A 15,171-nucleotide genomic window follows, 5' to 3' on the forward strand; every position below is an offset into this window, starting at 1 on the left:
AGTTTAAAAGGAAAACAGACCATGCAAGTTTGGAAAATTTGCAACTTGACACTGTGATAGAAAAGAAATCCCTTTTTCTGAAGAGAAATTGAAGCTGGCTGCAGACATTTGCATAGTAATGAGGAGCTGAATGTTAATCATCAAGACAATGGGGAAAATGGCTCCAGGGCATGTCAGAGACCTCTGTAGCAGCCTATCCCATCACAGGCCTGAAGGTTTAGGAGGAAAAAATGGTTACATGGGCTGGGCCCAGTGTCCCTCTGTGATGTGCAGTCTAGAACTTGGTATCCTGCATCCCAGCCATGACTAAAAGGGGCCAAAGTACAGCTCAGGCTGTTACTTCAGAGGGTGGAAGCTGTCAAGCTTTGGCAAGCTTCTGTGTTGTTGAGCCTCTGGATGCACAGAAGTCAAGAATTCAGTTTTACAAACCTTTGCCTAGATTTCAGAAGATGTATGTAAAGGCCTGTATATCCAGGCAAATGTTTGCTGCAGGGCTGGGGCCCTCATGGAGTGCAGAAGGGAAATGTGGGGTCAGAACTCCCACACAGAGTCCCTACTGGGATACTGCCTAGTGGAGTTGTGAGAAGAGGGCCACAGCCCTGCAGACCCCCAAATTGTAGATCCACTGACGGCTTGTATCATTTGCCTTGAAAAGCTGCAGACGCTCAATGCCAGCCTTTGAAAGCAGCTGGGAAGGAGGCTGTACCCTACAAAGCCACGGGGTAGAGCTGCCTGAGACCATAGGAACCTGTTTTTTGCATCAGTGTTACCTGGATGTGAGATATGTAGTCAAAGGAGATCATTTTGGAGTTTTAAAATTTGACTGCCCCACTGGATTTTGGACTTCCATGGGGCCTATAGCCCCTTTGTTTTGGCCAATATCTTTTATTTGGAATGGCTGTATTTATCCAATACTTGTACCCCCATTGTATCTAGGAAGTAACTAACTTGCTTTTGATTTTACAGGCTTGTAGGTGGAAGGGACTTGCCTTGTCTGGGATGAGACTTTGAACTGTGGACTTTCGAGTTAATGATGAAGTGTGTTAAGACTTTGGGGGACTGTTGGGAAGGCATGATTGGTTTTAAAATGTGAGGACATGAGCTTTGGGTGGGGCCAGATGTGGAACGATATGGTTTGGCTGTGTCCCCACTCAGATCTTATCTTGAACTCCATATGTTGTGGGAGGGACCTGGTGGAAGGTAATTGAATAATGGGGGCAGGTCTTTCCTGTGCTGTTCTCATAATGGTGAATAAGTCTCACAATATCTGATGGTTTTAAAAAGGGGAGTTTCACTGCACAAGCTCTCTGTGCCTGCTGCCATCCATGTAAGATGTGACTTGCTTCTCCTTGCCTTCCACCCTGATTGAGGCTTCTCCAACCCCATGGAACTATGAGTTCTCCATTAAACTTCTTCCTGTAGTAAATTGCCACGTCATATGTCTTTATCAGCTGCATGAAAAAGGACTAATACATATATATATATAAATTTTACATGTATGAAAGTGAAGCTGCCCTGATAGAAGCTGTAAGCCTTGTGCTTTGAAATTCTCATTTGTAGTACTTTCCCCCACCTTTTCCTTGAGTTACCTTAGGAGAATTGGACATGGAGATCAATTTGAAAACCAGTTTTCTAGTCTAGATCCTTGCTTTTCTAGATGAGGAAGTCAGAAGCTATTGAGTTTATAATTGTCTAGTTCTTTGCTTTTAATCTGTAAAGTTATCTGGATTTTAGAACAGAGCAAAAAAGAAATACTTTTAAACTAGCATTGATTCTAGGACTTTTGAGCAGTATGCAAGTCTGAACATCTTCCCTGTTTCTGTTCATATTACTATTGTTGTTTTGGGTATTATGTCAAATTTAGTGCAGTACACTCTTTTTTTTTTTCTTTTTTTGAGACAGCGGAGTTTCGCTCTTGTTACCCAGGCTGGAGTGCAATGGCGCGATCTCGGCTCACCGCAACCTCCGCCTCCTGGGTTCAGGCAATTCTCCTGTCTCAGCCTCCTGAGTAGCTGGGATTACAGGCATGCGCCACTATGCCCAGCTAATTTTTTGTATTTTTAGTAGAGATGGGGTTTCACCATGTTGACCAGGATGGTCTCAATCTCTTGACCTCGTGATCCACTCCCAAAGTGCTGGGATTACAGGTTTGAGCCACCGCGCCGGCCCAAACTGGCGACTTAAAACAAGTATGTCCTCACACAGTTCAGGAGCGCAGAAGTCCGTAATTTGTGCTATGCATCCTGTTTCAAAATCAAGCCATGTTCCTTCCAGAGGCTCTAAGGGAGATTCTCTTCTGTGCTTCTTTCAGCTCTGGTGGCTACAGGCATTCCTTGGCTTGTGGCTACATAACTCCAGTCTCTTCCTGTGTCTTTACATGGCCTTTTCTCTGTATATCTTCTGTAAGGACACTTGTCATTGGATTTGGGATCTACCTGGATAATCCACTGTCATTTCATCCTGAGACCTTTAACTTACATTTTCAGAGACTCCTTTTTTCCAAATAAGATAATACTTCCAGGTTTCCTTCACCTAATTTAATTATCCTTTCTGTATCTGTGCTCTCTTTTTTTCCAGTATAATATGTAAATTGTTAGACCAATTTTCCTATACTCTTGCTAATTTTTTGACTTCCTGTATTTTCAGCCTACAGTATTCTGTTTCTCCTCCTTGCTATACTTTAAGCTCCCCAAGGTAAGGAGCATGCTTCATCTCCTTTGTCCTTCCTTGGCAGAAATGATCCACACAGGTAGGTTGTTAAATAAATGTTAGTTAAAAAAACAAAACAAAAATGGATGAGCAAACAAACTGAATTAAGAACTTGCCTTTCTGGCCTTATTGCCTTTCATTTTGTTACTGACACTTGTATTTTCTGTTTCTGTGAATCTCTCTGTTTTTGTTTTTCGTTTAGTGCTTTACTCTGCCTGGAAAATTTCACCTCACCAAATATCCAGCATAAATGCTACTGATCTCCTACAACTTCCCAGATAAAATTAGAATGACTCCTTTAGTTGTAGCTGAAAAAAAAATGTTACTTTGTACATGTAGCTTTTCTTATACTACACACTTTTCTCATTCCTTTTTGTAACTATGTTTTCAAGTTTGTACCCTTAACTGGGGGCTCTCATAAGGATAGTATGTCCCCATTTTCCTTGGAATATCTAGGTTTACACTATTGTGATAAAATTATTAATAATGTTTCTCTAAACAATATTTTGGCTTGGTTAACAAATTAAGTCATCACTATAGCCATAGCGTTCATTGCCTTGTGTGTCTTCTTTTCTTTTTTTTTTTTTTTGAGACGGAGTTTCGGTCTTGTTACCCAGGCTGGAGTGCAATGGCGCCATCTCGGCTCACTGCAACCTCCGCCTCCTGGGTTCAGGCAATTCTCCTGCCTCAGCCTCCCGAGTAGCTGGGATTACAGGCACACGCCACCATGCCCAGCTAATTTTTTTTGTATTTTTAGTAGAGACGGGGTTTCACCATATTGACCAGGATGGTCTCGATCTGTTGACCTCGTGATCCACCCGCCTCGGCCTCCCAAAGTGCTGGGATTACAGGCTTGAGCCACTGCGCTTATTTTCTTTTCTAGATTATCAGCTCTAGGAAGCTGCAGCTGTACAGTCTTCTGTGTTGTAGTACATAGTATTAATACTTTATATTCCATGAGTGAAATTCAATAAATATTTGAATTCTTAATATGTGCTATGTGCATCCTGTATTTTGCCTATATTAGCAAACACTTTTTTCTTCAACCTTGAGTTGTCTTAGAGTGTCTGCATGGCTCAGACATTTTTGCAATCACACCAGCCTTGCAAAATTTAACTATGGATCAGCGTAGCTCTATACATTCTCTGTGCTTACCTCTTAGCTGCTGCTAGTGATGCTAGGGTTGGAGGCACAAAACAGAAATCATATAGCCATGTAGATTAGTGCCACTACAGAATCAGGCTTTAGTTTCAACCGGACCTGAAACAGTTCTAGTGGTTCTTCCTTTGGTGCTTAGTTTGTACCTATTCCCATGTTTGAGTGCTTTATTTTAAATTTTACTGAGACCTTGTTAATGAGGTGATAATAGTCCTATTTTATAGGTAATAAAACAGCTCAAGGACCCATAATCACACTGTGTTCTTGAATCTAAGTCCAACTCCAAAGTTCTTGCTTTTTTTGTTTCATTCTGTTACTCGTTTACAGTTTTAAATCTCGTTCTTAGGTCTTAGAAGTGTATATATTACTGAACCATATTTCCCTTTGTAATTGTTTAGAGGTACCTCCTTTAAAACAGCAAGTTTGAGATTCTTGGATTATTAATGAATGTTGACATGTGGGTATATAAATTTTTACATGAACCACTATAGAAGGCTATCGTTTATAGATTTTTTTTGTCTTTAAAGTGCTAGTTTCTTAAATGTCAATTTCTGAGAAGATATTTACAAGTTCACAAAATCTGATGTGCTCCAAAATTTGAAACATTCCACAGCTGACACCTTTGTTCTCTGATGGTTCCATGCACACAAACTTGGTTTCATGCACAAAATTTTAAAAAATATTGTGTATAATCAAGCTATATGTATAAGGTGTATATGAAACATAGATGAATTTTCTGTTTAGGTTTTGGTCCTATTCCCAAGATATCTTGCATATATATGCAAATATTTGAAAATTAAAAAAAAAAAAAAAAAAACCACACCAAATTCAAAACACTTTGTATCCTAAGCATTTCAGGTAAGGAATACTCAACCTTTAATATAATTATTGTAATATTCTTGGGAATACATTTTATTATTAAGTTTAAAACTCATTTTAATATTTAGTAATTTAAACTAAATTTAAAACTTTTTTAAAAACTAAAATTATTTTTTACATAATTCATTAGTATTTTAAAATTGCAAAATTTCACAGGTTGAAGTGGGAATGGAAAGAGTAGAATCTGAATCATTGTTACAGAACTCTATCTCTGCATTTTGCTTGCATGGTGCTTGATTTAAGAACTGCAGTACCTCTTTATCTTTGTATTTTGGAAATCATTGAGTTTTTGAATGTCCCAACTAGTAGCTCTTCTAGATTTTCTTTTTATAAAACATTCAGTTTTACTCATTTTGCGCTCAGCATGAGGGAGTTGGGAAGACAACCGTTGAAAGCTAGGAGGCTTCTTCTTCTCTTTGTTTTGCCACTAACTAGTCATATCATAACAGCAAATCACTGTCTCTGTAGAATGAGGGTATATTGGATATCCTCTAAGGCCTCATTCTGATCTAAAGTTTTGTGCTTCTCTTCTGAAAATATGAAGACTGTGCTTTTAGCCATATAGTAAATTCAACTAAGGAGAACCCTTATGTTGGTTGGTTAAATTAAGGTACTGTCCTTATTTGAAGTTAAAACATAGTGATTGTTAAGACTTCATTTTAAAAAGCATTTTATAAAAGCCTGAAATTGCTAGAGATTATTAAAGATACCATGATACATTAGGATTAACTTAATAGTTAGTGTTCATGTGTAGAAAATAGTTTAGTAGAAATTTGCTATTTTGTGTTCCTGTTACTCTCTATATTGGTTATGGTAAGTTACTATAGAAATGTAAACTTTAAAAAATTAATTCTTTTGAAGCTGAATTTTTTGGTTTTATGAAAACCTGCCAACCTGTATTTAGAAAGGAAGTTGACTTATTGAACTTCTATTCTAGAATTGTGTTATCTAGAACTTTCTGCAGTGATGCAAATGTTACATAGCTATACTATTCAGTACACTTGTCACTAGCCAATTGTGGAAATTGAGTACTTGAAATATGGCTTGTAACCAAAAATCTAATTTAATTTTATTTAATTTTTAATAGCCACATGTGGCTGTGTCTCTGAGACAGTACTGTTTTAGAAGATGCCAAGCAGTGTACCAGAGGATAATTGTAAGACTTTAGTTCTAGTTCTTTGTGCCATTTCTGATTATTGTCCTTTCTTATTTTGTATTAAACCTTCCTTTCTGGTCTTACTTGTACTTATATATTTTGGCCTCATACTGAATCCTTGCTTAACATGAAAATTGTCTTCTCAGCCTATGAAAATATGAGCCTTCAAGGTATAGCTTAAATGTCACATCAGGAAAGTCTTCCCTGATCCTGTGAACTATGGCAAATGATACTGTTCTTTACTATTTATATTCTTGATCCATCATATGGAAAAAAAAATTACCTTCACCTAATAGGGTGACTTTTTTAGGGGCAAGGGTTGGGATGTGGAGATCAAATGAAATGGTGTATATAAAAGCTTTTTGACAGTTTTCAAGAATATACAAATATAAAGCGATGAGACATTTTATAAACATTAAGACTGAGTCCCAGAGAAATGAACTTTTCCACTATCCAGCTATCATCTCCCATTTTCCACCTCATCCTGCTTAGTACCTCAGTTACAATAATTCTTTAGCTATATTGGTTTTTATAATCCTTTCATCTTACTTCCTCCCCACCTTCTTGACCAAGTTGAAGTTCGTCATCCATCATTAAAACCACTTATTTGTCTACACCGTCAACTCCTTTGCCTTTTCTCTTTTAAATTGTGCATGTCTGGTAAAATGTCCAACCTGGGTTAAATCTTGCTCTGTGCGTTCTTCACGCCTCCACTCAGGTAGCTGAAGGCTGGTTAATGCTGCTATAATTAATTCAAGATTAGTAACTAAGCATGGCTTATCTTTTAATTCTCTTTATAGTGTGTTTCGCAGAGCAGAATTTTTTTTTTTTTTTTTTCAGAAAGAATCTCAACTCTGTCACCAGGCTGAAGTGCAGTGGTGCAATCCCAGCTCACTGCAGCCTCCACCTCCCAGGTTCAGGGGATTCTCCTGCCTCAACCTGCTGAGTAGCTGGGACTACAGGCACGTTGCCACCACGCCCAGCTAATTTTTGTATTTTTAGTAGAGACAAGGTTTCACCATGTTGGCCAGGATGGTTTCCATCTCCTGACCTCGTGATCCGCCTCCCTCGGCCTCCCAAAGTTACAGGATTACTGGCATGAGCCACTGAACCCGGCCTGACTTTTGTTTATTAACTTTGTATTCTGTAATTCTGCTATAACTGATTATTAGTTCCAGGAGTTTTTTTTTTTTTTTGTCACCCACAAAACAATGACAGTATTATTTCTTTATAATCAGTATACTTTTATTGCCTTTTCTTGTCTTACTACTTTAATAGGGACTTCTAGTGTGATATTGAAAAAGGAATAGTGAGAGGTGACATCCTTGCTTGTTTCTGATCTTAGTAGGAAAGATTCTAGTTTCTTGACATTAAGTATAATGTTGCCTGTGGGTATTTTTTAGATGTTCTTTATCAACTTGGGGAAGTTGCCCCATTCCTATTTGGATGTCCTTTTGTGTTGTTGACTAATATTTCATTGTATGGGTTTACCACAATTTCTGTATTCATTCATCTCTTGATGGGCTTTTGGATTGTTGCTAGTTTTTAGGTATACAAACAAAGCCGCTATGAACATTGGTCTACAAGTGTATAAGTCTTTGTATGGACAAATGCTTTGTTTTCTGATGGATAAAGACACAGGAATGATATGGCTGAATCATATGGTATGTTTAACTTTAAGAGACTGCTAAATGTATTCCAGTGTGGTTTTTACCATTTTACATTTTACAGCAATGTAGAAGAGTTCCAATTCATCCATATTTTCTTCATAACTTAATTTTTGTGCACCCTTATGGCTATTGTAGTAGTACCTTATTGCAGTTTTAATTTACATTTCCTTAATGATGTTGATCATCTTTTTTTTTTTTTAATTTTTTATTGGATTTTAGGTTTTGGGGTACATGAGCAGAGCATGTAAGACAGTTGCGTAGGAACACACATGGCAGTGTGCTTTTCTTTCCTTCTCCCCTTCACCCACATTTGGCATTTCTCCCCAGGCTATCCCTCCCCACCTCCCCCTCCCACTGGCCCTCCCCTTTTCCCCCCAATAGACCCCAGTGTTTAGTACTCCCCTTTCTGTGTCCACGTGTTCTCATTCTTCATCACCCACCTATGAGTGAGAATATGCGGTGTTTCATTTTCTGTTCTTGTGTCAGTTTGCTGAGGATGACGTTCTCCAGATTCATCCATGTCCCTACAAATGACACAAACTCATCATTTCTGATTGCTGCATAATATTCCATGGTGTATATGTGCCACATTTTTCCAATCCAGTCTATTATCAATGGGCATTTGGGTTGATTCCAGGTCTTTGCTATTGTAAACAGTGCTGCAGTGAACATTCGTGTACATGTGTCCTCATAGTAGAACAATTTATAGTCTTTTGGATAGATACCCAGTAATGGGATTGCTGGGTCAAATGGAATTTCTATTTCTAAGGCCTTGAGGAATCGCCACACTGTCTTCCACAATGGTTGAACTAATTTACACTCCCACCAACAGTGTAAAAGTGTTCCTTTTTCTCCACATCCTCTCCAGCATCTGTTGTCTCCAGATTTTTTAATGATCACCATTCTAACTGGCGTGAGATGGTATCTCAATGTGGTTTTGATTTGCATCTCTCTGATGACCAGTGACGATGAGCATTTTTTCATATGATTGTTGGCCTCATATATGTCTTCTTTCGTAAAGTGTCTGTTCATATTCTTTGCCCACTTTTGAATAGGCTTGTTTGTTTTTTTCCTGTAAATCCGTTTGAGTTCTTTGTAAATTCTGGATATCAGCCCTTTGTCAGATGGGTAAACTGCAAAAATTTTTTCCCATTCTGTTGGTTGCCGATCCACTCTAGTGACTGTTTCTTTTGACGTGCAGAAGCTGTGGAGTTTTATTAGGTCCCATTTGTGTATTTTGGCGTTTGTTGCCAATGCTTTTGGTGTTTTGTTCATGAAGTCCTTGCCTACTCCTATGTCCTGGATAGTCTTGCCTAGATTTCCTTCTAGGGTTTTTATGGTGCCAGGTCTTATGTTTAAGTCTGTAATCCATCTGGAGTTAATTTTAGTGTAAGGTGTCAGGAAGGGGTCCAGTTTCTGCTTTCTGCACATGGCTAGCCAGTTTTCCCAACACCATTTGTTAAACAGGGAATCGTTTCCCCCTTGCTTGTTTTTGTCAGGTTTATCAAAGATTGTATAGTTGTAGATATGTTGTGTTGCCTCCGGTGCCTCTGTTTTGCTCCATTGGTCTGTATCTCTGTTTTGGTACCAGTACCATGCTGTTTTGATTACTGTAGCCTTGTAGTATAGTTTGAAATCCGGTAGTGTGATGCCCCCCCGCTGTGTTCTTTTTGGTTAGAATTGACTTGGCTATGTGGGCTCTCTTTTGGTTCCATATGAAGTTCATGGTGGTTTTTTCCAGTTCTGTGAAGAAAGTCAATGGTAGCTTGATGGGGATAGCGTTGATTCTGTAAATTACTTTGGGCAGTATAGCCATTTTCACGATATTAATTCTTCCTAACCATGAACATGGAATGTTTCTCCATCTGTTTGTGTCCTCTCTGATTTCGTTGAGCAGTGGTTTGTAGTTCTCCTTGAAGAGGTCCCTTACGTTCCTTGTGAGTTGTATTCCAAGGTATTTTATTCTTTTTGTAGCAATTGAGAATGGCAGTTCGTTCTTGATTTGGCTTTCTTTAAGTCTGTTATTGGTGTAGACGAATGCTTGTGATTTTTGCACATTGATTTTATATCCTGAGACTTTGCTGAAGTTCCTTATCAGTTTCAGGAGTTTTTGGGCTGAGGTGATGGGGTCTTCTAGGTATACTATCATGTCGTCTGCAAATAGAGACAATTTGGCTTCCACCTTTCCTATTTGAATACCCTTTATTTCTTTTTCTTGCCTGATTGCTCTGGCTAGAACTTCCAGAACTATATTGAATAGGAGTGGTGAGAGAGGACATCCTTGTCTAGTGCCAGATTTTAAAGGGAATGCTTCCAGTTTTTGCCCATTCAGTATGATATTGGCTGTTGGTTTGTCATAAATAGCTTTTATTACTTTGAGATACGTTCCATCGATACCGAGTTTATTGAGGGTTTTTAGCATAAAGGGCTGTTGAATTTTGTCAAATGTCTTCCCTGCGTCAATTGAGATAATCATGTGGTTTTTGTTTTTGGTTCTGTTTATGTGGTGAATTATGTTTATAGACTTGCGTATGTTGAACCAGCCTTGCATCCCCGGGATGAATCCTACTTGATCATGGTGAATAAGTTTTTTGATTTGCTGTTGCATTCGGCTTGCCAGTATTTTATTGAAGATTTTTGCATCTATGTTCATCATGGATATTGGCCTGAAGTTTTCTTTTCTTGTTGGGTCTCTGCCGGGTTTTGGTATCAGGATGATGTTGGTCTCGTAAAATGATTTGGGAAGGATTCCCTCTTTTTGGATTGTTTGAAATAGTTTTAGAAGGAATGGTACCAGCTCCTCTTTGTGTGTCTGGTAGAATTTGGCTGTGAACCCGTCTGGACCTGGGCTTTTTTTGTGTGGTAGGCTGTTAATTGCTGCCTCGACTTCTGCCCTTGTTATTGGTCTATTCATAGTTTCAGCTTCCTCCTGGTTTAGGCTTGGGAGGACACAGGAGTCCAGGAATTTATCCATTTCTTCCAGGTTTACTAGTTTATGTGCATAGAGTTGTTTGTAATATTCTCTGATGATGGTTTGAATTTCTGTGGAATCTGTGGTGATTTCCCCTTTATCATTTTTTATTGCATCTATTTGGTTGTTCTCTCTTTTATTTTTAATCAATCTGGCTAGTGGTCTGTCTATTTTGTTGATCTTTTCAAAAAACAAGCTCTTGGGTTTATTGATTTTTTTGAAGGGTTTTTCGTGTCTCAATCTCCTTCAGTTCAGCTCTGATCTTAGTTATTTCTTGTCTTCTGCTGGGTTTTGAGTTTTTTTGATCTTGCTCCTCTAGCTCTTTCAATTTTGACGATAGGGTGTCAATTTTGGATCTCTCCATTCTCCTCATATGGGCACTTATTGCTATATACTTTCCTCTAGAGACTGCTTTAAATGTGTCCCAGAGGTTCTGGCACGTTGTGTCTTCGTTCTCATTGGTTTCGAAGAACTTCTTTATTTCTGCCTTCATTTCGTTGTTTACCCAGTCAACATTCAAGAGCCAGTTGTTCAGTTTCCATGAAGCTGTGCGGTTCTGGGTCGGTTTCTGAATTCTGAGTTCTAACTTGATTGCACTATGGTCTGAGAGGCTGTTTGTTATGATTTCAGTTGTTTTGCATTTGTTGAGCAGTGCTTTACTTCCAATTATGTGGTCAATTTTAGAGTAGGTGTGATGTGGTGCTGAGAAGAATGTGTATTCTGTGGATTTGGGGTGGAGAGTTCTGTAAATGTCTATCAGGTTTGCTTGCTCCAGGTCTGAGTTCAAGCCCTGGATATCCTTGTTGATTTTCTGTCTGGTTGATCTGTCTAGTATTGACAGTGGAGTGTTAGTCTCCCACTATTATTGTGTGGGAGTCTAAGTCTCTTTGTAAGTCATTAAGAACTTGCCTTATGTATCTGGGTGCTCCTGTGTTGGGTTTATATATGTTTAGGATCGTTAGCTCTTCGTTTTATTGATCCTTTTACCAGTATGTAATGGCCTTCTTTGTCTCTTTTGATCTTTGTTGCTTTAAAGTCTATTTTATCAGAGATGAGAATTGCAACTCCTGATTTTTTTTGCTCTCCATTTGCTTGGTAAATCTTCCTCCATCCCTTTATTTTGAGCCTTCGTGTATCCTTGCATGTGAGATGGGTTTCCTGGATACAGCACACTGATGGGTTTTGGATTTTTATCCAATTTGCTAGTCTGTGTCTTTTGATTGGTGCATTTAGTCCATTTACATTTAGGGTTAATATTGTTATGTGTGAATTTGATACTGCCATTTTGATGCTACGTGGCTGTTTTGCCTGTTAGTTGTTGTAGAATCTTCATTATGTTGATGCTCTTTAACTTTTAGTGTGATTTTGGAATGGCTGGTACTGGTTGTTCCTTTCTATGTGTAGTGCCTCTTGTAGGAGCTCTCGTAAAGCAGGCCTGGTGGTGACAAAATCTCTGAGTACTTGCTTGTTCGCAAAGGATTTTATTTTTTCTTCGCTTCTGAAGCTCAGTTTGGCTGGATAGGAAATTCTGGGTTGAAAGTTCTTTTCTTTAAGAATGTTGAATGTTGGCCCCCACTCTCTTCTGGCTTGTAGTGTTTCTGCCGAGAGATCTGCTGTGAGTCTGATGGGCTTCCCTTTGTGGGTAACTCGACCTTTCTTTCTGGCTGCCCTTAGTATTTTCTCCTTTATTTCAACCTTGTTGAATCTGACGATTATGTGCCTTGGGGTTGCTCTTCTTGCAGAATATCTTTGTGGTGTTCTCTGTATTTCCTGCAATTGAGTGTTGGCTTGTCTTGCTAGGTGGGGAAAGTTTTCCTGGATGATGTCCTGAAGAGTATTTTTCAGCTTGGATTCATTCTCTTCGTCCCCTTCTGGTACACCTATCAAACGTAGGTTAGGTCTTTTCACATAGTCCCACATTTCTTGGAGACTTTGTTCATTCCTTCTTGCGCTTTTTTCTCTAATCTTGGTTTCTCGTTTAATTTCATTGAGTTGGTCTTCGACTTCAGATATTCTTTCTTCTGCTTGGTCAGTTCGGCTATTGAAACCTGTGCATGCTTCGCGCAGTTCTCGTATTGTGTTTTTCAGCTCTTTAATTCATTCATATTCCTCTCTAAGTTATCCATTCTTGTTATCATTTCCTCATATCTTTTTTTAAGTTCCTTAGTTTCTTTGCATTGATTTAATACATGTTCTTTTAGCTCACAAAAGTTTCTCATTATCCACCTTCTGAAGTTTAATTCCGTCATTTCGTCACAGTCATTCTCCGTCCAGCTTTGTTCCCTTGATGGTGAGGAGTTTTGGTCCTTTCTAGGAGGCGAGGTGTTCTGGTTTCAGGTGTTTTCCTCCTTTTTTCGCTGGTTTCTTCCCATCTTTGTGGGTTTATCCGCTTGTCGTCCGCGTAGTTGCTGACTTTTCGATTGGGTCTCTGAGTGGACACCCAGATTGTTGATGATGAAGTATTTCTGTTACTTGGTTTTCCTTCTACCAGCCTAGCCCCTTTGCTGTACGACTGCTGAGGTCCACTCCAGGCCCTGCTTGTCTGGGGTGCACCTCTAGCAGCTGTGGCACAGTGAGGGATGCTACCCATTTCTTTTTCTGCTATCTTTGTTCCAGGATGATGCCTGCCAAATGTCAGTCTTTTGGATATAGAGGGGTCAGGGAGCTGCTTGAGGAGACAGTCTGTACTTTTTTGGAGCTCATTGCTGAGCTGTGAGCTCTGTTGTTCATTCAGGGCTGTTACGCTGCTATGTTTGATTCTGCTGCAACAGAGCTCATTAAAAAAAACCCTTTTTTTCTCAAATGCTCTGTGTTGGGGGTTTCGGGCTGTATTTTTCGATGTCCAATGAGGTGTCCTGCCCAGCTAGAAGGCAGATTAGCCACTGTTTGGCTGCCAAGGCTCCGCCCTGCTGTTGTGTGATTCGCCCTGTTCCTGCAGGCTCTGCTGTGGTTTCCGCCATGCCCTGCGGCGGAGTCTCTTCGTTGTAGCGTGTTGCCTCAGCAACGGCAGGCTGTGTCAGCAGTGGGCGTGTATCTCAGTTGGGGCGGGTTGCTTCGGTAGTCGTGGACGCCCCTCCCCCACAGAGCGTCTCGGACCGTCTGCTCGGGATAGTTTGAAATCGCGGTTTTGTTGGTCCCACCGGGTGTCCCAAACAATCTGTCCCTGCAATCCCCTGGGCTGGCCTACTGTCCAAGTCTCGTTCAGTCTCAAGTCCAGCCCTCTCAAGTCTCAGGTTGCCGGTTCAACAGGGCACCCGGACAAGCACGCCCTGTGGGGATTGCTGGGTAGGGCCGGCCGCTGCCGCCCCGGCTGCCGGCTTCGCCAGGCAGACCTACTGACTGGCGTCCCATGTCTTTTTTATACTTGGGAGTTTCCCTGTTCTGTGGGCAACAAAGATCAGTCTGGAAATGCAGCTCCGACTCACCGTTTGCGGATTCAACGAGAGCTCCAATCCTGGGTTGTTCTCACAGCGCCATCTTGAGTCCTCCAGCGATCATCTTTTCATATGCTTATTAATGTATCATCTTTGGTGATGTCTGTTTAAATGTTTTTTTCTCTTTCTTTTTTTCTGTTTTTTTTTTTTGGAGGGAGAGAGTCTTGCTCTGTTGTCTACAAGGCTGAAGTGCAGTGGTATGACTGCAGCTCACTGAAGCTTCGGCCTTCTAGGCTCAAGTGATTCTTCCATCTCAGCCTCCTGAGTAGCTGGGACTACTGGTGTGCACCACTATGTCCAGCTAATTTTTACTTTTTGTAGAGATGGGGTCTCACTATGTTGGCCAGAGTGGTCTCAAACTCCTTGGCTCAAGCAGTCCTCCTGCTTTGGCTTCTCAGAGTGCTGGAGTTGGTCATGAGCCACTACACTCAGCCTCTTTTGCTCATTTTTTATTGGCTTGTTTGTCTTTTTATTGTGTTTTGGGAGTTGTTTATATCTTTTGGTTCTTATCAGATATAAATCCTTTACCAGATGCATGTTTTTGTAACAATTTTCTCCTAATTAGGGGCTTCGGGATTGAAGGGCAGAATTTATTTTGATGAAATCCACTCATTGTGATTTTAGTGACATGCGTAAGAAATACTTGCCTAACCTAAGATCACAGATATTTGCATTTCTAGATCAATTTTGGAACACCTTGACAGTTTTGAATAAACATGGGAATTTGATTGTGTTAAATCTGTAGATCAATTTAAAGAGAATTAGTGTTAACAATATTGTATCTTCTGATCCCTGAATAAAGTCTGTCTCTCCATTTCTTTAGATATTCTTTAATTTCTCTCAGCAAATTTTATAGTTTAACTATACAGTTTTTTCACACCTTTGGTCAGATTTATCCATAGTTCATCTTTTTTCTTACTTATTTTTGGTGACAGGATCTTGCTCTGTGAGGCTGGAGTGCGGTGACGTGATCTCGGCTCATTGCAACTTCTGCCTCCCAGGCTCAAGTGATCCTTCCACTTCAGCCTCCTGAATAGCTGGGGCGAGCCACTGTGCCTGTATAACTTTCGTAGTTTTTGTAGAGACAGGGTTGGGTCATGTTGCCCAGGCTGGTCTCGAATTCCTGAGCTCAAGCAATTTGCCTTCCTCACCCTCCCAAACTGTTGGGATTATAGGTGTGAGCCATTGTGCCCA

The 15,171-nt window shown here is 40.0% G+C and overlaps 1 protein-coding gene across 19 annotated transcripts in view; it reads left to right on the forward strand.

Annotated features, from left to right (window-relative positions):
- NECTIN3 (nectin cell adhesion molecule 3) overlaps nucleotides 1-15,171 on the forward strand; it is a 134,988-nt gene that overhangs the window by 25,023 nt on the left and 94,794 nt on the right. The gene's annotated exons all lie outside the window — the stretch shown is intronic.

Source organism: Callithrix jacchus, chromosome 15 (assembly GCF_049354715.1).
Source record: "Callithrix jacchus isolate 240 chromosome 15, calJac240_pri, whole genome shotgun sequence".
Lineage (NCBI taxonomy): Eukaryota > Metazoa > Chordata > Mammalia > Primates > Cebidae > Callithrix > Callithrix jacchus.